This window comes from Narcine bancroftii, chromosome 2 (assembly GCF_036971445.1).
Source record: "Narcine bancroftii isolate sNarBan1 chromosome 2, sNarBan1.hap1, whole genome shotgun sequence".
Lineage (NCBI taxonomy): Eukaryota > Metazoa > Chordata > Chondrichthyes > Torpediniformes > Narcinidae > Narcine > Narcine bancroftii.
Window position 1 is genome coordinate 159,843,274 of NC_091470.1, and position 21,065 is coordinate 159,864,338.

Below are 21,065 nucleotides of genomic sequence, written 5' to 3' on the forward strand. Positions count from 1 at the left end.
TGTGCTGTGGCCCCCGGTGGGGTGGAGGGGCCAGGTGAGAATGGCTGCTTTCGAGAATTTGTCAATCACTACCCGGAAACTTGAGGTATGGAATAACATTTCTCACAGAATTTGTGCATGAAAGAACTTTTTCCCCCAATTTTTGCTTCTTGACAGATGTGGAGAATATGTGGCTCTGCGTGGTGGGAAACGGTGATATGGCTTGTATTCAAGGCATGTATCAGGGAAGGAGGAAATATTGCACTGCAGCTATTTATGTGAGGTTTGATTCAAAAAGGGCCAGTTTGTTGACACTGATAGCTTTCTTAAAAAATATATCAGTTGTTTCCTTCTGCTTTTTTTACCCAGATGGTGAGCCAATCCAGCCAAAGACGTTTAAAAGGAATACTTCTGCCAGTTAGAAGCAATTCGACTGAGGGTAGAATGATGTACATGCTCCCTGTCCAGATGGTTACTAACTCACCAGAAATCCAAAATAATGCTTTGCCTTACTCAGAATAAGGGAGAGATGAAGCAGCAAATACATAATTTTTAAAAAAGACCAGTCTTTTGGGCTAATTTGACTTGTACGTGTTTACAGAGAAACAATGCGGTTAAGTTATCAATCAGGTAGAGAGTGTGCAGAGAAGATTTACTAAATTGTTGCCTGGATTGCAGGATTTAGAATATGGAGAAAGATTGAGTAGATTGAGTCTTTATTCATTGGTAGAAGGTTGAGGGGATTTGATAGAGGTGTATAAAATTATGAGGGGGATAAATAGAGTAAATGTGAATAGGCTGTTCCCCTTGAGGGTAGATGAGATTGGAGCGAGGGGGTCATAAGTTAAGGGTTAGGGGGCAAAAGTTTAGAATTAACATGAGAGGGAGCTTCTTCACTCAGAGAGTGGTGGCTGAGTGGAAGAGGTGGTTGCAGCAGGGTCAATTTTGTGATTTAAGAGAAGGTTGGATGAGTGCATGGATGTGAGGGGATTGGAGGGTTATGGACAAGGAGCAGGTAGGTGGGACTAGAGGAGTTTCACTTAAATCGATGTGGACTAGAAGGGCCGATTTGGCCTGTTTCTGTACTGTAATTGTTATATGGTTATAAGAAATACAGCATCTTAAAGAACAGAGCAGGCAAATACACTTCATGTACAATCTTTCAGGAAGTTAGATTTGGAGGGAGAACCTTGAGTGATTCACATGCCTGGGCATATAACGCACAACTCATGACTGGGAACATTTCTCATCATTCATTAAAAGAATGTGTTTGATCGAAAGAAACACCCAGTTGTTTGCAGAAAGTGGGTTTGGGAGCATTTAAAATACAATTAAAAAAACCATACTCATCAGATTTCAAACGTGCTCCCTTCTCCATCTCTTCACACCCTGGACCACCCTTCTTTTTTTGACGCCAGGGAGAAAGTGCAAACGGGCATCAGCCAATTCCAGTGGGCATTAAGTCACGGTGAAGTAGGTTTGTTGAGAAAAGATTGAATTATTATTGTTATACCAGATGCTGATCCTTTTATCTGGGATTCCGAAAACCAGCAACCTCCAAAAACGGGCACTTTTTGGGTAGAAGACATCTGCTCATCAAAGATGCAGTTTGGCGCCAAGCATGACCTGATGCAACCCTTGTTCATTTCCCATGTTTCCCGTCATGTTCCACATCGCTAATTAGTGGTATAATTATTTTACAAGTATCCTACCCGTTGAGCATGACCTTCGCCCAACTCATGTTGGAATATGCCATGTCGTTCCGCTACTTTATAAGTGCCTCAGAATCGCTGTATACTGATGCCCGTCTAGCGTCATGGTGCTTTCAGTCAGCCTGGCGGCAGCTCAGCATGGAATAGATGGTTGTCGTTGTTACCCATAATCCCCCACGCAGCTGAAACCACTGTACCAGTGCAGCAGGGGAATCGAGAAGGGGGCTGTTCCCCTGGCGCAGGTCCAGCAATGGGAGGTGAAGGGGGGGTGTAGAGACAGCAGCACAACTTAGGCGGGTGAAAGGGGGGGTAGGAAAGAGTGACAGCAGCGCAACTTGGGCACATGAAGGGAGGAGACTCAGGCAGATGAAGGGGAGAGATGGCAGCGTGACTCAGGCAGGTGAAGGGGAGAGACGGCAGCATGACTCAGGCAGGTGAAGGGGAGAGACGGCAACGTGATTCTGGAAGGTGAAGGGGAGAGATGCAGCGTGACTCAAACTGGTGAAGGGGAGAGTTGGCAGCGTGACTCGGGTGTGTGGGCTTAAAGGGACCGCCATTTTAAAATGATTCTGAAAACCAGATTCCAAACAACTGCAGGTGTCTGGTCCCAACGATCCCAGATGAAAGATTAGGCACTTGTATTAGCAGGGCATTAAATTATGGTGAGAAAAGAATGTATCATTTATCTTGTTATATTAGTCAATGTAGGGCACTGTGGCAGTTGGGTTCAAGTTGATTAACAGGTCCAGCTTCTTTAACATTTTTAACTTAAGACTCCTGTGATTACTGATTTTGGTTTCCTCGCCTCCAGTTATATTCTTCCTTCGATTAAATGAGCAGGACTGGAGCAGCTCCTGGTGTGGCTCAGGAGTCAGTTGTGGAGTCTGAAACTTCTGAATTACAGCTCCACCCTGAAACAAGCACAAATGTTGCTGATATTCCAGTGAAATACTAAAGAATTGCTATTGTGTTGGGTGAAACATTAAAACAAGGGCCTATCGGTTCTCTCAGGGGCACGCAAGAGCTTCTAAACCGCCGGACCGTGGTATCGCCAGTCCTGATCAATAGTTATCCTTCATTTTATCATTAAAGCAATCCCAAGAGAACTTTGTGATCATCAATGAGATATCATCCAAGCGGCATATTATTTTTCTTGTGGATTGCTCTGTGGATAGGATTTAAATTCAGAATATTTTACCAATACATTCCATAATATCTTTATCCTCCGAAATCCACATTTAAGCTTTTCACTGGGCGCTTTTCCCAAGTTACTGATTTTGTAACATTAAATTCCCAGACTTGTTATATTTGAGCATACATGGACTCGATGGAGCCCAGAACAAATAAACTAAACATCATGATCACTGATCTTCTGCACTGACAAGCCTCTCCAGGTACTTGAGTGACAGGTTGAAACCTGATAGTCAGTTGAGGGAAGTTTTACCTTGGAAATTTCACTTCTGAAGGAGGTCAATGAGATGCTCCCTTAGTCACACCTACCTTTCCCTCATGATTATAGAAACAGGAAATTGCCCAACTACCTGATGGAAGCCTGCAGTTATTCCAGGCAACCCAGGAAATATTCAGGAGGAATCCAAGCACAGATGTCTTTACAGAATTCCATGGTCAAGATCTGACAAACAATACCAAATCAGGTTCCTACCTATCCCTTCATTCCTACGTAACCTACCTCGAGAGCAAATGAAACATCTTGGTGTTAGATTCAGTGTTCAAATAATCTTGGACTCTGAACACGTCTGATATTTACATAACATTGTGCAATACCTGTGTCTGGTCACAGCCAAAAACTTTTATCTCCACCCTTTTTTTTGTGGCATGTGCACACATGCATCTTGTAAAAAGTTTTGCTTTTGAAGAGAATCCCAAAGTCAGCAATTTGGCACAATAGAAGATTTTCATGCGAAAGATGTTGGGCTGAAAATGTATTAAAACCATCTATTAATTACTTTAATTTTAAAAATTTTTTAACAGGCCCTTCTGGCCCGTGAGCTGTGCTGCACAAATACCCCATATGTTTTGAAAGGTGGGAAGAAACTGGAGCACTCAGAGGAAACCCACCCCACACAGACATGGAGAGAACGTACAGACCGCATTGGGTTCGAACTCCGAGTCGCTGGCACTGTAAAGGTGTACGCTAACCGGGCCGCCCATCGAGTCTTCCTGGACAAACTAACAGACCGGGCATTCAATTATGAAGTGCAGACTGATCCCAAGGAATAATTGTCCAATTTTCACCATCAACTTGTTCTTTCCAATCTCCAAAGCTCTTGCAATCTCCCCAAAACTCCAATCCTAGCAAGTGCGTAGCTACTCTTTTCAGATCTCTCCTATTCTTTCAAGTCTATTACCCAAAATATAAAGCCAGCACTGCCTATTTACTTGGGGGAGTGGAGGGGAAACTGCAGCGGGTCAACGATACATGAAAGGCAAACAACTATGGCAAGCTATCCCGTTCTTCCACATCTTAATCGCACTGCCCCTATTCAGATTCTCTGATGGATGGCCACGTGGCAGAGGTGAAGTAACATGATTCACCACAGCTTACAACAAAGAGTACACTCACTTATTTCTCTCAGCACGCCATGAAGTCGACTTTCTTTTTATTATCCGCTAGACACAACGTTGCAACCTTCAACTCCCCAAATGCCACCCAGCCCAACCCCTCTGACCTTCTCATTGGCTCACCGCCACATGGGTGATCGGGACACTCTTGCTCTCCTCCTCCTGCGCCCGAGATTCATCGCCCGCATGCTGATGCGACCGCGACACGTACTTTTCGCACCTCCCCCAAATCAAAAAGAAAAAGGGCCAACGCCTCAGTCTTGTGGAGATACAAGAGGCGAAGAGCCCCATGGGTCCACCAAGGCTGCATTTGGCCATTATATAAAAGCACAAGGCTGGAGTAACTCAGTGGGTCAAGCAGTGCCCTTTATACAGCGAAGAGACATAACCAATGTTTTGGGCTTGACCCCTTCAGCAAGGTCCGAACAAAATGGAGGAGGTGGGAGGGGCAGGGGCAGTGTGCCACGGGCAGGAGGTGATGGGTGGGTAAGGGAGTGAGGGTCACCAGAAAACATGGTCCAAGCCAGAAATATTGGTTTTGGATCTTTACTTTATGAAGGACACTGTTTGGCCTGCTGAGTTTCCCTAGCTTTGTTTTTTTTACTTCAGTCACAGTGACTACAGACTTTCGTGTTTTACTCTCAATTATACAAATCCCGTTTCATAAATTCTCCCCACATTCTCTTCAACTACCACCACACCCCTCAAGTTGCACACTGCACCCGCCATCTGGCTTGGTAAACATGGTAAATTTCAAGAATAAAGTGGATCAATACATGGATGGGAGAGGTCTGGAGGGTTATGGAATGGGTGCAGGCCGTTGGGACTAGCGGAATGATGTTTTGGCAGACTAGAAGGGCCGAACGGCCTGTTTTCTCTGCTGTAGCTTTCTATAGTTCTGCAGGCAATTTACAACGGCCAATTAACCTCCCAACTTCCATGCCTTTGTCACGTGGAAGGAAACTCAAGAGCACACGGACAGTTATGGGGAGGAGTTAAAATCTCCTGGGTTTGGAATCGAACCGGCCACCTCACCGCAGCTCCCGTGAGAGGTGGGAGAAAGCAAAGTGTACTGGCTCTGTGATTCCTCATGACCTTCAATTTTAAAAGGTTTAGGACTATCAAGGAAACGGGCGCCATGGGAATTTTACAACAGAGAGCTCCAGGGGAGGTATTTAACCCATTTCTAAAACATCTTCTCACATTTCAAAAAGCTTCACATTGAGCAGAGTCTTTTAAGACAAATTGAACATCCATTTTGTATACTGAAAACTGTAAACCTTGCACTAAAATGGTTAGCCTGGTGGTATTAATCAGGAAGGAAATGCCAGTCAGGAAATCAAAAGAGCAAATTAAAATGGAGCTACAAATCTTAAATTGGGGGATTAAACTCTTTAAAGCAAATTAGATTAGATTCAAAACAATAATTCTGGCATGACATTTGTATTCTCACTCTGCCATTCACTGACTCATGCCTGTCACAATACAAAGTAAAATGACACTGTACATGCAAGGCCAATGACTCACACAAGTGACTGACCCAGCTGAACCCTGTGCCCCTAAACAATTTCCAGAAGCTGGCAGAGAGGAGGGCCCCCCGATCACTGCACAACCTCCACACGTCTACCACTGCAAATAGTGCAAGAGTGTGCAGGCTGCTCGGAATTTCTGTGTCTGTTCCGAAGAGGCAGCCATGGGCATTTTTGACTGAACGTTGCTTGCTCTTTAATATAAAACAAAACCCTCACAGCAATATTGAAAGAGTGCAGCACAAAGCAATGAAGCAGACCTTCTGGAGAAAGTGCAGATATTTAAAGCCTTGAAGTATGGATCCTCAGCAGTGCCAGTGAGGAACCAAAATCCACCTATCCATCCAGCATCAGAAGCCCCTTTCCCACTTGCATCCCAGTAAATCAGCCGTTCAGTGTCTCGGGATAGGAATGGGGGGGGGGGGGTGTTGGGCTTTCACACTAGAGCACTCCTAACCAGGACACTAACTAAACGCTTTCACACTTGCCACACTTGCAAGGGTCTATCCTGGCATTTGGACCGTTCTACCTTTAATCGAAAGTGCCTGCAATGCAATTGCCCGTTTTACAACGCTGGCGCCTGCAGATGCCGGGGATTGTACTAGGGGTCGAGGCTGGCAATCCCTGGTGTGAGATGATGCCACCATTGAGCAGAATTTGCTTTCACACTTGCCACTTTTAAAGGCCGTTTGGCATTCGATTCCTGGGATCATTGGCGAGTGTGAAAAGGGCTTAAGATTCTCTGCTAATGTTTACACAAATTGAATGCAGTGCCTTTTTAAATCCACATGATTAACACTTCCTACTTGGTTCGGGATTACAAAATAAAGCCACATCATATTTCCTAATTGTCTGCTTTAACATTGATTTAATCCAACAATGCTATTTTAGTTCACCAAATGTCTGTAGGGTCTGTGGAAGGACCTGTTGATTGGCTTCAGAGTGTTCCTCCACTCCCAGAGCATCTTCAGGATAGGTGTGCCTGCTCTTACTGGTCGGGGCAAAGAGTACTTCAGTAAGGAAGTCATGTTGCAGCTTTATAAAACTATGGCTAGGTTCCACATGGAGTATCGTGTGCAATTCTGGTCGCCCTCCAAGAAAGATGTGGAAGCTTTGGAAAGGGTCTGGAGGAGATTTACCAAGACGCTGCCTGGATTAGAGAGTATGAACTACAGAGAGAAATTGAAGAAACTTGGATCGTTTTCTCTAGAGCATTAGAGTTTTATAAAATCGTAAGTGGCATCGATAGGGTTGACAGTTCTAGTCTTTTGCCCAGTGTTAATGTCTTGGAGGATATCCATTTAAGGTGAGAAGGGGAAAGTTTAAAGAGGATTTGTAGGAGCATTTTTTTGGTAAGTGTTGGGTATTTGGAATGGGCTGCCAGGCCTGTGCTGGAAGCAAACACAATTATAGCATTCATGAAAATGAAGGGATATGGGTCGAGTGCAGGCAGAAGAGATTTGAATCAATTTGACATCATGTTCGGTGAAGTCATTGTGGGCAGTGGAGCCTGCTCTATGTTTTAATTGGGTTCTAATTTGCTTTTGGTTGACATGATGGAAAACACCGACATGGTCAGCAGTTAGCGCAACCCTGTAACAGGACCGGTGACCGGGGTTCGAATCCAGTGCTATAAGGAGTTTGTACATTCTCTCAGTGTCTGCGTGGGTTTCCTCTGGGTGTTCTGATTTCCTCCCACCATTCATACATATTGGGACTGTGGGGCAATTGGGTGGTACAGACTCATGGGCCGGAAAGGCCTGTTAACGTGTGCTGCATTAAATTAAAACGCAGTGCTGGAGAAACTCAGCAGGTCAAACAGTGTACTTTATGTAGCAAAGATAAAGATACAGAACCAACATTTCAGGCTTGAGCCCACAAAATAGATTGTTTGGTTATTTGTTTGTGTATGATTAAAAAGTTGGGTTATTTGTGTATGATAAAAAGTTTCTCCAGACTTTTGTGCTGCATGTCTACATTTAAATTCAATATCAGTAAAACTCAACTTCAGCTTCAGACTGGAAACAGGAGGCCTGGAACAGTTCACTGCCTCCTTGTGGCTCAGTCGGGGGAGTGTGTCTTACAGCTCCAGGGACGCCGGTTCGATTCCAAATCTGAGTCAGGAAGCCTTTGCGTGCTCCTTCTGATCATACGGGTTTCCTCCGGTCTCTGGGAGGTTACTTGGCCATTGTACGTGAGCACCAGCATCCGCTTAACGGTGTTGTGCCCAGAGACTTTGGGATCGTGCCCATCTTCGTGGCACAGCGATAGGATCTGCAGCAAGCCCAAGACTGCTCTGAGTTACCAAGACAGCGCCATCCTGTGCATGTATAAATATCCTTTTCCCATTTTTTTCTGTTTACATTATGCAAAAGCATATTTCTCTCAGAAAAGTCAAAGTTGTTTCTTCCAATGAAACCCATTTGTTGGAATGCAAGAATGTAGCCACAATGCAGGCTAGCATAACAACAGGCAACCCAGAGGGCCGCTGTGAGAGTGACTGTGGATTGGGTGATGTTTACACATTCTATCTGTGACCACGTGGGTTTCTTCTGGATGCTCCTCCAGTTCCCTCCCACACCGCAAGGGTACGCTGGTTGTTAGCCTAACAGCTACCAAGAGACACGTTGACTGACTCTTAAATAGGGGATGGAAAGAAAGCCATGATTTAACTAAATGCAATCAAATCAGATGAGTGAAGATGGGACGTGGTGGGTTGAATAACCCATTTCCATGGTGGATGACTTGGTAATTGGCGACTGAAAATTGTCCCGAGTGAGCAGCTGAGAGGTGGCACTTGGAGGAATGGATCGGAATGTGGGGAGAATAAAGTGCAACGAAGGTAAATAGACAATGGTAGGTGCGTATGCAGGCCAACAGCCCAGAGTTTGTGCTGCATTGGCGATACTACAAAAGGGGAGAGAAATGGTGTGATCATCTGTGAAATGGAGCTTTCAGGGAAATCAAGCTCGGTTAACATCCTCAGTCCAAGAGCACGAGACCGTGCCGATATGAGATTCTGTTACAAGAGTCAATGCTAGAATTTCATCTGGCTGCCCCAACTCACCTCCAAGCCATGGTACAAAAGTGAGGGAGGGTGGGATGCAGATGCAAAAAAAAAAAAAAAATTGGGCGAAATCCACTCAGGTGACCTTGCAGATAAACACAGGGTCCATCAAGAGGGAATCCATTAGGGGCTGGCAAGGATCTCTCTGGCTAACCTGCTTCCTGTTGACATAGAACACAGACTTGGGGTCGAACTGAAGGCAGTACAATTGTACAATGGTGAACAGCCAGAAAGTTCCAAGCATTTACACTTGTTATAATTTGCTTGGTTGCTTTCCCCCCCATGCCATCCCACAAATGTCCGCACAGAACCACTCAATTGCCAGTTCAACTGAAAACAGGAAATTCCATTTTGACAGATATGCTTTCATTGTGGAAATCCAAGTGGGATTATCCACCCACTCCCTGCGAGGTTAATTTTGGTTCGCTACAGAGCACAAGGAGAGTTGCACACTTGAGGAAATCCTCCTTCCCAGAGGATGAGCCTCTTCAACTCCCACAGCTGGAAGTACAGTACACAGTGGTCGTTGAGGGAGGTCAGTGACACAAGATTTACTTAACTGAGTATCATGGGTGTATGTACACGGGTGACCTGAGACCATTTTGAACAATGAAAGGGGATATTGATTACAAAGAGAAACATTCATCTTCTGTTATTGGGAATTCTCACCATGTGAAATGGGGGGGGGGGGGGGGGGGGGGTGGCATGGTTACCGTAGCGGTTAGCGCAACGCTATTACAGCGTCAGTGGCTGGCGTTTGAACCTGCCGCTGCCTGGAAGAAGTTTGAACGTTCTCCCTGTGTCTGCGTGGGTTTCCTCTGGATGCTCCAGAGGGTGTAGGTTAATTGGGCAGCACGGGTTTGTGGGCTGTTATTGTGGTGTACATCTAAAAAAAAATTCATGTGTGCGTTCTGAGGTTGTTCACCATGAGTCATAAGGTGGTAAACCTCGATTCTCACTTATCATACCATCTGCACCTGAAAGTGTTTCAGGACCGCGATTGCTTTGCTCGTCAGCAAAGCCAACCTCGTGAAAGGAACCATTCACACGTTAAACGCACTTGGGTTTAGAGATTGAGCACATAATGTAAATGCAGCAAAGAAAATTGATGCACGAAACTTGTGAGAGAGGGAGCATTGCATCTCCCTGAGATTTAAGCAAGATCCAGGTTTGAAATCAAGCACAAAACAAACTGCAGGTGGCAATCGGGGGCCAGGGTGCATCAGTGGAGCCGAAGGGCTGTTTGACACTTTGGATGGCAGCCCTGCATTACTACTAAAGGAAGCGCGGTTTCTAAAGTATCAAGGACTTAACTATTTTCAGGAGCGGCATTTCAAAGAACTTGAGAAAAAAAAATGATGAAAATGCTTAAAGAAGTTGATCAACTATGTCCAGAATGTGAGGAAAATGGGACAAAAGCTCATGATGTTGGAAATCAGCCAAGCCACAGAGAGCATCTTTGGCTTGGCTTCGCGGACGAAGATTTATGAAGGGGGTAAATGTCCACGTCAGCTGCAGGCTCGATTGTGGCTGACAAGTCCGATGCGGGACAGGCAGACATGGTGGCAGCAGTTGCAGGGGAAAATTGGTTGGTTGGAATTGGGTGTTGGGTTTTTCCTCCTTTGTCTTTTGTCAGTGAGGTGGACTCTGCGGTCTTCTTCAAAGGAGGTTGCTGCCCGCCGAACTGTGAGGTGCCAAGATGCACGGTTTGAGGCGATATCAGCCCACTGGCGGTGGTCAATGTGGCAGGCACCAAGAGATTTCTTTAGGCAGTCCTTGTACCTCTTCTTTGGTGCACCTCTGTCACGGTGGCCAGTGGAGAGCTCGCCATATAACACGATCTTGGGAAGGCGATGGTCCTCCATTCTGGAGACGTGACCCACCCAGCGCAGCTGGATCTTCAGCAGCGTGACTCGATGCTGTCGGCCTCTGCCATCTCGAGTACTTCGATGTTAGGGATGAAGTCGCTCCAATGAATGTTGAGGATGGAGCGGAGACAACGCTGGTGGAAGCGTTCTAGGAGCCGTAGGTGATGCCGGTAGAGGACCCATGATTCGGAGCCGAACAGGAGTGCGGGTATGACAACGGCTCTGTATACGCTTATCTTTGTGAGGTTTTTCAGTTGGTTGTTTTTCCAGACTCTTTTGTGTAGTTTTCCAAAGGCGCTATTTGCCTTGGCGAGTCTGTTGTCTATCTCGTTGTCGATCCTTGCATCTGATGAAATGGTGCAGCCGAGATAGGTAAACTGGTTGACCGTTTTGAGTTTTGTGTGCCCGATGGAGATGTGGGGGGGCTGGTAGTCATGGTGGGGAGCTGGCTGATGGAGGACCTCCGTTTTCTTCAGGCTGACTTCCAGGCCAAACATTTTGGCAGTTTCCGCAAAACAGGACGTCAAGCGCTGAAGAGCTGGCTCTGAATGGGCAACTAAAGCGGCATCGTCTGCAAAGAGTAGTTCACGGACAAGTTTCTCTTGTGTCTTGGTGTGAGCTTGCAGGCTCCTCAGATTGAAGAGACTGCCATCCGTGCGGTACCGGATGTAAACAGCGTCTTCATTGTTGAGGTCTTTCATGGCTTGGCTCAGCATCATGTTGAAGAAGATTGAAAAGAGGGTTGGTGCGAGAACACAGCCTTGCTTCACGCCATTGTTAATGGAGAAGGGTTCAGAGAGCTCATTGCTGTATCTGACCCGACCTTGTTGGTTTTCGTGCAGTTGGATAACCATGTTGAGGAACTTTGGGGGGCATCCGATGGGCTCTAGTATTTGCCAAAGCCCTTTCCTGCTCACGGTGTCGAAGGCTTTGGTGAGGTCAACAAAGGTGATGTAGAGTCCTTTGTTTTGTTCTCTGCACTTTTCTTGGAGCTGTCTGAGGGCAAAGACCATGTCAGTAGTTCCTCTGTTTGCGCGAAAGCCGCACTGTGATTCTGGGAGAATATTCTCGGCGACACTAGGTATTATTCTATTTAGGAGAATCCTAGCGAAGATTTTGCCTGCAATGGAGAGCAGCGTGATTCCCCTGTAGTTTGAGCAGTCTGATTTCTCGCCTTTGTTTTTGTACAGGGTGATGATGATGGCATCACGAAGGTCCTGAGGCAGTTTTCCTTGGTCCCAACAAAGCTTGAAAAACTCATGCAGAGTTTTGCCGCCAGCCTTCCAGACCTCTGGGGGGATTCCATCCATACCTGCTGCTTTGCCACTTTTCAGTTGTTCAATTGCCTTATATGTCTCATCCTGGGTGAGGACCTCATCCAGCTCTAGCCTTAGGGGCTGTTGAGGGTGCTGGAGCAGGGCGGAATCTTGGACTGAGCGGTTGGCACTGAAAAGAGATTGGAAGTGTTCTGACCATCGGTTGAGGATGGAGATCTTGTCGCTGAGGAGGACTTTGCCGTCTGAGCTGCGCAGCGGGCTTTGGACTTAGGGTGAGGGGCCGTACACAGCCTTTAGAGCCTCGTAGAAAACAACACTGCCTAAAAATGACATTGGTTCAGAAACTTTAATGCTATTGCAATACTCAAGTGCCTGAGTTGAAACTTCAGAGAAAGAGCCGAACTGCAATATTAATGGGTGGGTAGGGGATTAACAATAGTGGAAATTAAAAGCCCCTTTCACACATCCCATTAAATTGGCCGTTCGTTGTTCTGGGTTAGGAATGGGGGCTTGGCTTTTCACACTTAATCACTCCTAACTGGGACACTGAACGCTTTCACACTTGGGGTTAGGACTGTTCCACCAGTGATGTCATAATGCATTGAGCAATGATGGACCTGCCCTAAATTCTGATCACTGTATTATGGTCTTGTATTTGAACAAAATTAATCATGCCTTATTATAACATAAAGCTTTATGTACAGCACAGTACGAGCCCTTCAGCCCCTCTTGTTGTGCCAACCTATATAAACATTTAATAGGGACCGTGGGAAAATGTTCGCAATAAATAGCAATAGCGGACAATTTTTAAACAGCGTGGGAAAGTTGGTAGTACTATCAAGTACAATTTATAAATACCATGGGGAGGGGAGGGGTGATGGAGGACCTGCCCTCTCAGAATGCCATGTGGCAGAGAAAGGGCTGTATGCATATACAGAGCATTCATAGAGGGGTTTCTCTGCCGCATGGCATTCTGGCAAGTCAGGTCCGCCATTGCTTCTCCACCCCCCACCCCTACAGTCTTTATAAATGATGCGCTATAGTGCTACCAATTTTCCAATGCTGTTTAAAAATTGTCCTCTATTGCCTATTTATTACCTTTATCCCGTCAAAGTTTTATACCTTCATTTTAATCTTTTCTTCCTTCACGGTCCTGCACTAACGCAAAAACTTGGGTCAATTCAATCCCACAATGCAATTGCCCATTTCATACTTGCCTGATTGCAATGCCGGTGTCTGCAGATGCCGGGGATTGTACTAGGGGTTGAGGCCTTCAATCCCTGGTGCGAGATGACATCGTCTGACACCGGCATTGAGCTGATTTTGCTTTCACACTAGATGCTTTAAAGGCCAATTGCCCGTTAATTCCTGGGTTCACTTGCAAGGGTGAAAGGGGCTACAGACTAGTTGGAATCAAAGGTTTAGTCAAGTGCCCTGCAGACTGGTTTAGACAACAAGTGATGCAATTACGTTCAGGTTTGCAATAAATTATTTCTTTTTTGTTACAACTGCATAGTTCCTTGCACACGCACAGTCCTGAGCCTAGTAGCTATTCTCCAAGTTGGGAGTGTGGAAAGCCAATGAACCACGAAAAGCAACAGAGCCCACTTTCATCCAGTCCTCATGGGCACAGCAGCAAGCGTGTTTACAAGAGCGAACCAATCCACTCCGAACTTCGTTGAAACCAACCATTGTAAGAGAGTCAACCGAGAAAGTTTGCAGACGCTGGGGTCAAGTGCTGGAGAAACTCGGCAGCTCATGTAGCAACCCTTGGAAGTAAAGCTGCTTTCAGGTGGCCAGAATACCCGACTGTAAAGCCACCTATTCTACCCCAATGCGGCTGTCAGATGGCCACCTGAAAGTGGAGAAGCACTTACCTAACCCTCCTCCTGTAGGTATATTCTCCGGCTCAGAGAATCCCCCTCTGCACCTGAAAGCAGTAGTGGGACTACAGCCACAGTCCACAGGAGCCGGCGTTCGCTCGGACGCAGCTCTCCTTCAGCCGGCACGTTCAGATGACAAAGGTGTCTTCTCCACGGCCACCTGAACGTCCCAGCTGCACTCCCCCAGCCGTGTCTGCCGGCGCATTATCTGCGTCCGAGCACCTGAAAGCGGCTTAAAATGCAACTAACGTTTCAGCCCAGGCTGAAATGTTGGATACCCCTTATAGCGTGAAATAAAAGCTCTCACGTCTGGAGAGAGAACAAACACTTTCATTAGCTAATAACTTAGTTTATCATGGTAGTCTTCAGAACGGTTCTGGGTTTAGGCGGGAAACCAGGGTTATAGATGGGAGCAGAGCCAGGAGGCAGGGCCAGCCACCAGCCCAACACCCTACCAGTGAATCCCAATTCACTACACCTCTTCCTACCTATTGATGCTGCGTGACCTGCTGAGTTTCTCCAAACTGATCTTTGGACTCGCCCAGTTTGTCAGAATGAATCGAATATTCACATGTACTTAGCTAATCATTGGAAAAGATCCTTTGAAATGTGCCTTATAGACCCAGAAGTCTTCATTGGGTTTCTCATTTACAAACCAGGGGTCTTGCCATTTGATTACCTGATCATTACGAAGCCTCCATGAAAAGGCAGCACGATGTCAAGACCACCAGGCCACCCGCTCTCATGGCCCATTTCCTGCAACATGCATGAGCTAAACAGGCCATGAGGATGCGTGAAAAGGTGGAGACAAAATCCTACATTAAAAAAAATCAGGGCCAGGAGTAGACGAGGTACAGAATGTGGATGGCCGCCAGGGGCCAAAACATCAGCCAAAACAGAAAGATGGCTGCTAATCTTCCAATGAGCCTGTGGACCATCGTGTAATGCTGCTCCAGTGTAGTTCTTTACATATTGACTATTTCTCCACGAGAGATTGGGTGAATGATGAAATAGAATAGTTTGAGTAACAAAATCAGAGGAAGTGCAAACATGAATTATAGAACACTAAACACCGAGCATCAATTCCAACATTCACTGACTTTAAAACACAGGTTATCAGGAAGTGTCTCACTCTCAGGCAAACTGAACTGGCTAAACAAATCACGGGTAAATTTGATATTGCAGGCTTGGAACTTGCTTCATTATCCCTGTGACCTTTCGCACCAGAAATGAGGGAAACTTGGCAGGGGAAAGTGCTGCTTGGCTGTGCACGTGCGAGGCTGCAGACGCAGGAATGTGAGGCAAAGCAGAAACTGCTGGAGAGACCCCAAGGGCCCCTGCAGCAGATTGTTTATCGATGCACGTCCTTCACGACTCCACCAATGAGTGACCTGCAAAGGCTGTCCTCAACCCAGAAGAGCGCGCAGCCGAAACACCAGAAGCTGCTATTAGAGCAGAACTCCATAGTAGCCAAGGGACCAGAAGCAATTCAGAATCAGAATTTATTGACATGAACTTTGGTGTTTTGCAGCAGTGGTCATAGTGTAAACATACATATTGTAACCATCTTAGAACATTACCAACAAATATTAGTGCACGAAAAGTAAGGCCGTGTCTTTGGTTCAACGATCATTAAGGAATCCGATAGCGGAGGGGAAGAAGCTGTCCTTGTGCCGCTGAGTGCTCGTCTTTAGGCTCCTGTACCTCTTTCCCCAATGGCAGCAGAGTGAAAAGGGCATGGCCTGGGTAGTGGGGGTCTTTGAGGATAGAGGTTGCTTTTTTAAAGACATCGCCTCATGTAGATGTCATCAATGGAGTGAAGTCTGCTGTCTGATGTCGTAGGCCGAGTGAACAACCCTCTGAATTTTATTCTTGTCCTGAGAGTTGGCGCCTTCATACCAGGCAGGGATGCAACCAGCCAGAATGTTCTCCATGGAACACCTGAAGAAGTTTATGATAGTTTTTGGTGACATACTGAATCTCCTCAGACACCTCACGAAGTATAGCCATTGGCGAGCCTTTTTTGTGATTCCATCAACGTGGAGGCTGCAGGACAGATTCTCGGAGATGTTGATACTCAGTAATCTTAAGTTCTTGACCCTCTCCACTATTGAGCCCTCGATGAAGATAGGGTCTTGTTCCCCTAACTTCCTCCTGAAACCTACATTCATCTCCCTTGGTTTCTCTGACATTGAGCACAAGGTTGCTGGCGTTACACCATTGAACGAGCTGATCGATCTCCCTCATTGTTGCTTGAGATTCTGCCGACAAGTGTGGTGTAGACGGCATTGGAATTGGGCCTGGCCACAGTCATGGGTATAATGAGTAGAGCAGTGGGCTAAGCACGCATCCTTGGGGTGCGCCTGAGTGGATAATCAGAGAGACATTGTATTGACTGTGGTCTTCCAAAGAGAAAGGATCCAGTTGCAGAGGGGGTACAGAGTCCTAGAGTTGGCAACATGAAAATGCTGGCAAATGCAAGCAAGTTTAGCTTCAGGCCATCTTAAACTGTGGAGATTCACAAATGGGCTTCAATCTTTGGCAACTGTTCAGTCTTCAATAAAGAAAGTAAAAGGGCCAGTGGGTCCCCAGTTACAGCCATCTCGGGTTTTTCTTGCAACCAAGATTCAATTGAGAAAATATTTGCATTTAAATAGTGTTTTTAATCATGCCAGTCACCCCAGTGTTTTCCTGACAATAAATAACTTTAAAAGACGACTAATCAGTAGGCAGGTGAACACCTCAGCCATTTTATTAAGAGCTGAATCTCAAACTCTAACTACAGCCCTCCTTCCAAGCTCAGCGTGGATAGACTGATGATGGGGAAATGTTTTGAAGAGTTGCACCTCCTACATCGAAAAGCAAAAATAAAATGCATCTGCTGGAAAACTCAAGTAAAAATTCAAGATTACTTTATTGTCATGTAATAAAACAGAGAATGTGATATTACACAAACTCTCTTTCATCTACCATAAGGCAGACAAAAGGTCCTTTAATACCAGGCCTCCACCTGGAGGCCGGCTACAAGCGTGGAGGGAAAACGTACCTTCCATGGAGCTGCCCTAATAGGCTGTTCCTCCGTGGCATTTATATAGAGTGGCACCTCGTAGCGCCTTCTGGATTCGATGGAGATGGGGCGGCTGGTGCCATAGCGCCAGAGCAATGACCATCTTCCCTACCCATAATGTCCCACACCAGCTGGAACCGCTTTGTATATTCAAGCCAGGCTGTGCTCCGCCGATTATCCTTCCCCATGAAAGGTTGGATTCGGTGCTTTGGAGCCAGCCACAGCATATTCAGAAAGGGAAGTGTCTAGGTGTAGGGGCAGAGAACCTCCACCTTTACAGTCGGGCATTTTCCTTGCTTGAAAGGGCCTAAAGATGGCCTCTTGGCAAAAATTGTCGGTGTCAGTTTCAGCCACAGAAAGAGAAACAAAACAGACCCCTTCCTGAGGGTCCATGGATTCTCCCACAGCCTATGCAGCCACACAGCCTTCAGTCTAAACAATCAGCAACCCAAGCCCCAGATGCACCTCCTCTGACAGTCAGGAAGCCTCCAGGCACCCTTCTTGCATCCATGTTCTGATGCCTGGTACCCCTTCAGCCAATCTCAAGCCAGTCTCCTGTAGTCCGCAGCCTGATGAGAGTCCCTTGACTGCAGCAGCCCTCAGCTTGCACAAGTACTTCGACTCGAGTCAACAACATGAAATGAGACGTTGCAGGCTAATGAAAAAAAATCAGTGATCTGAAACGTTAACTGTTTCCCTCTCCACGTATGCTGCCAGATCTGCAGAGTATCCCAGCACTTTCAGGTTGCTTCTCGTGTCCAAGCTCATTTTCCCTTCAGCTCCACGTTAGAGTCTCTCTGTCTGGCTTCCCAGCAAGTCCTATTATAGTCATGTGGGGCCACACAGCAGAAAAATGGCCCATCAGCCAAGATTGTCCATGCCAATCAAGCAGAAGGTAGAGGCCCTGCTGGGCTTTCTTGGCTGTGAAGCCAGTGTCAAGGGAGCAAGTAAGGTTCTCCTTCAGGGGCACTCCGAGGAACTTGATACTTGACGATCTCAACGGTTGAGTCGAAAATGGTCAGCGGAGCATGGCCTCCCCCACCCGGAGTCGACAACCATCTCTTTTGTGTTATTAGCATTCAGATACAGGTTGACGGCTCGTCTCTGTGTGCCGAATCGTCATTCTCACTAATCAGGCCCACTACAGTCATGCCATCAGCAAACCTGATGATGTGGTTCAATCTGTGTTCAGCTGCAGAGTCATGGGTCAGCAGAGTGAACAGCAATGGGCTGAGCACACTGCCCTGGGGGGGTGGGGCTGTGCTCAGTGTGACGGTCTTGGAGGTGCTGCATCTGATCTGGACTGCCTGAAGTCGAAAATCCATTTGCAGAGCCCAGCAGACTCAACATCATTATCAGGTAGTGAGGTATGTGGGATTGTGTTGAATTTCCCATTTCCAAGTTGAAGTTTATTATCATCTGGCTATACACATACCACAAGACAAAAACATTTCTCTGGTCCACAGTGCATTCACAAAGACAATACAAAGCACATAATTATCATAGATATATATCACACTAGATAATGAAGATTTTGCTTCCTGAACATTTTTGGGTCTACTTTATGGACTTTGGGTTTTTGATCATGCAAATCGTCTTCAACATTCCTATCACATCCCATTTTTTAGATACAACCTATTTCGTGATTTCTTGTCATATTTTTAAGTCTACTCGTACATTGCCCACAAGACAAGCAGTTTTGATCAGTCCAAGTGGGCCTGGGCATGCACTCAGTACAGGCGCTATGCAAATATTGTTTTGTGCCTGGGCGTGCTGAGGATAGATGCAGACAGGCTATAAAGCAGCTGCCTTGGGAATACAGATGCTGGGTATTGCATTGTGATAGATTGAATGCATGTTGATGCGCATACTCTTCAGGCAATGGCATGCAGCAAACAGTCTTGTCCATGTCGCAGCTGTTGTGGCCCATTCTGTTACATACGTGGCGAGTATACATTTAATGCTAAATTCAATAAAAGTTCATTTAACTTTGTACACAGTACAGTAAACCTGCTATCTTTGTGTTGAGCTTGAAGTGATCTATCATTATGCCCAATTTTTTTTCCCAGGAAACAAACCTAAAGAAATTTGTGGTCCAGTGTTATTTAAAATAGAAGTATGTTTATTTCAAATTACATCTTTTTGTCTCTACGAATTGACTTCCACCTCTTGCAATGTCAGTAGAAAAACAACCCAGCATGTTCCACATTTTCACCAACGTAATTGATTCAAAGAGATAAAGACCCCATGACCAAGCCCAGACTGACCATTAACAACCTAAAGACAAAGGAGGAAAAACCCAACACCCAACCCCAACCAACCAATTTTCCCCTGCAACCGCGTCTGCCTGTCCCGCATCGGACTTGTCAGCCACAAATGAGCCTGCAGCTCACGTGGACATTTACCCCTCCGTAAATCTTCGTCCGCGAAGCCAAGCCAAAAGAAAGAAAAAGACATTAACTCCAATTTTTTTTCTCTCCATTAACTACAATCCAGATTCCACTTTTGCTGTCACACCTCAGGCGATTTACAGCAGCCAATACACCTCCCCACCCACGCATCTCTGGGATGTGGTTGGTGACCAGCACATCGGAGGGAAATCACTTTTTTTTCTTTTAAAAACACAGCCACTGCATTTCCAGGAAATGATTCCCAATTTCCCGGAACAGAGTCTGTGTAAAAAGATTGGAACAGGAATAAGGAATCACTCCCATTCCGGTATTTTACCTCCTCAACCCCTTGTCATTTTCGTGGATCGCCTGTGGGCTAAAGTGAACTGCAGGCGATCCATGAACAATGTGGGGGGGGGGGGGGGTGGAGATAATCCCCACTATCACCTCTGGTCCATAAATCCAAAGCACTCTTGACCAGCAAACCCCATTTCCTCTCTCTCCAGTTTCAAAACCTTACCTCGAAGAACTACCATTTTTGGTGATGGTAATAATCGACTTAAATACAGAACACATGTGTACTGCATTCTCATTTCATTTGCCCATTTCTTTTTATAATCCTGATGCTGCCAGGAGACCGATTTACCCGCTCCTGCCGGGAGGCTCGCGGCAGAAGTGGGGACATTAAATCGGCCTCCCGGCAGGAGTGGGGACATCAGGTTGGTCTCCTGGCAAGAGCGGCGCATAAGACTACTTGTATCCCGGCAAGAGTGGCGCAGAAGACTACTTGTACAGGTAGACCCCGACTTACGATAATTTCAACTCACGATGTGAGTCATGGAACCGAACCCCATTGTAAGTCGGGGTCTACCTGTACCTGTAAATTAATAGGGGTGGCATGGTTAGTGTGGCAGTTAGTAACCTGGGTTCGAACCCATCGCTATCCATAACAAGTTTGTACGTTGACCATACGAGTTTCCTCTGGGTGCTCCGGTTTCCTCCTATGTCCTAAAGGTTTTGGGTGAATTTGGGTGGTGCAGGCTCGTGGGCCAGAAGGTCCTTCTTCTCTGCTGCGTCTCTGAATTAAAATTAATTTGTGTTGCCAGCCAAATTCTGCACACATTGTGCATTTCTCTTCCACATACATTTTATAGTAAATGAACAAAACTAATTTTAAGTGCCACATTGAACGGTAATCTCCATTCACTCTGGATAGAATATCTTTGGCTCTCCTCTGTGTGTCGGTCTGGTAAAACCTTGCCTTTAAGAATCCCCAACCTGGTTTTTAAATCCCACCACGGTTCCCACTACCCAATTCAGTGACTACCCAAACTCTAGGTAATCTCTGTTCTATCCCCTATTCTATCTTGTTGAGCTGCTCAAATCTTCAAACACCCACCACTATCCGCAGACTGGAATTCATCAACTTGACTGATGCCAGTGAACAAAGAGAACCTGGAGGGGTTTTGGTTGGGGCTCTGGTTGGGGCAGCGTCCGTGATCAGACTCAGTAACAGGACCCACCCCGAAATGTCCCACCATGTTCTACACAGATGCTGCCTGACCTGCTGAGATTCATTCAAGATTTCAGGACCAAAACTTCTGCCTTTATAGGGCTCATTGAAGCATTTCTTTCTGGATCAATAACCCTTTTGTAGTTGCGTCTTCAGGCAATGCAAGCTTTTACTTCTTCATTCTGGCTGGGTTCTTG

General features: G+C 46.1%; 1 protein-coding gene across 5 annotated transcripts in view; it reads right to left on the bottom strand.

The window, feature by feature from the left end:
* Window positions 1-21,065, bottom strand: part of tmem51a (transmembrane protein 51a) — a 53,185-nt gene that overhangs the window by 15,877 nt on the left and 16,243 nt on the right. Inside the window, exon 1 of one of the 5 annotated variants that reach the window (XM_069918965.1) lies at window positions 3,382-3,431. The exons of 2 other annotated variants lie outside the window; for them this stretch is intronic. The gene's annotated coding sequence lies outside the window, so the exon portion shown is untranslated. Of the gene's footprint in view, window positions 1-1,325; window positions 1,558-3,232; window positions 3,252-3,381; window positions 3,432-21,065 lie in introns of those variants that run through there. 2 more of the 5 variants (XM_069918966.1, XM_069918967.1) reach the window with 2 other exon arrangements.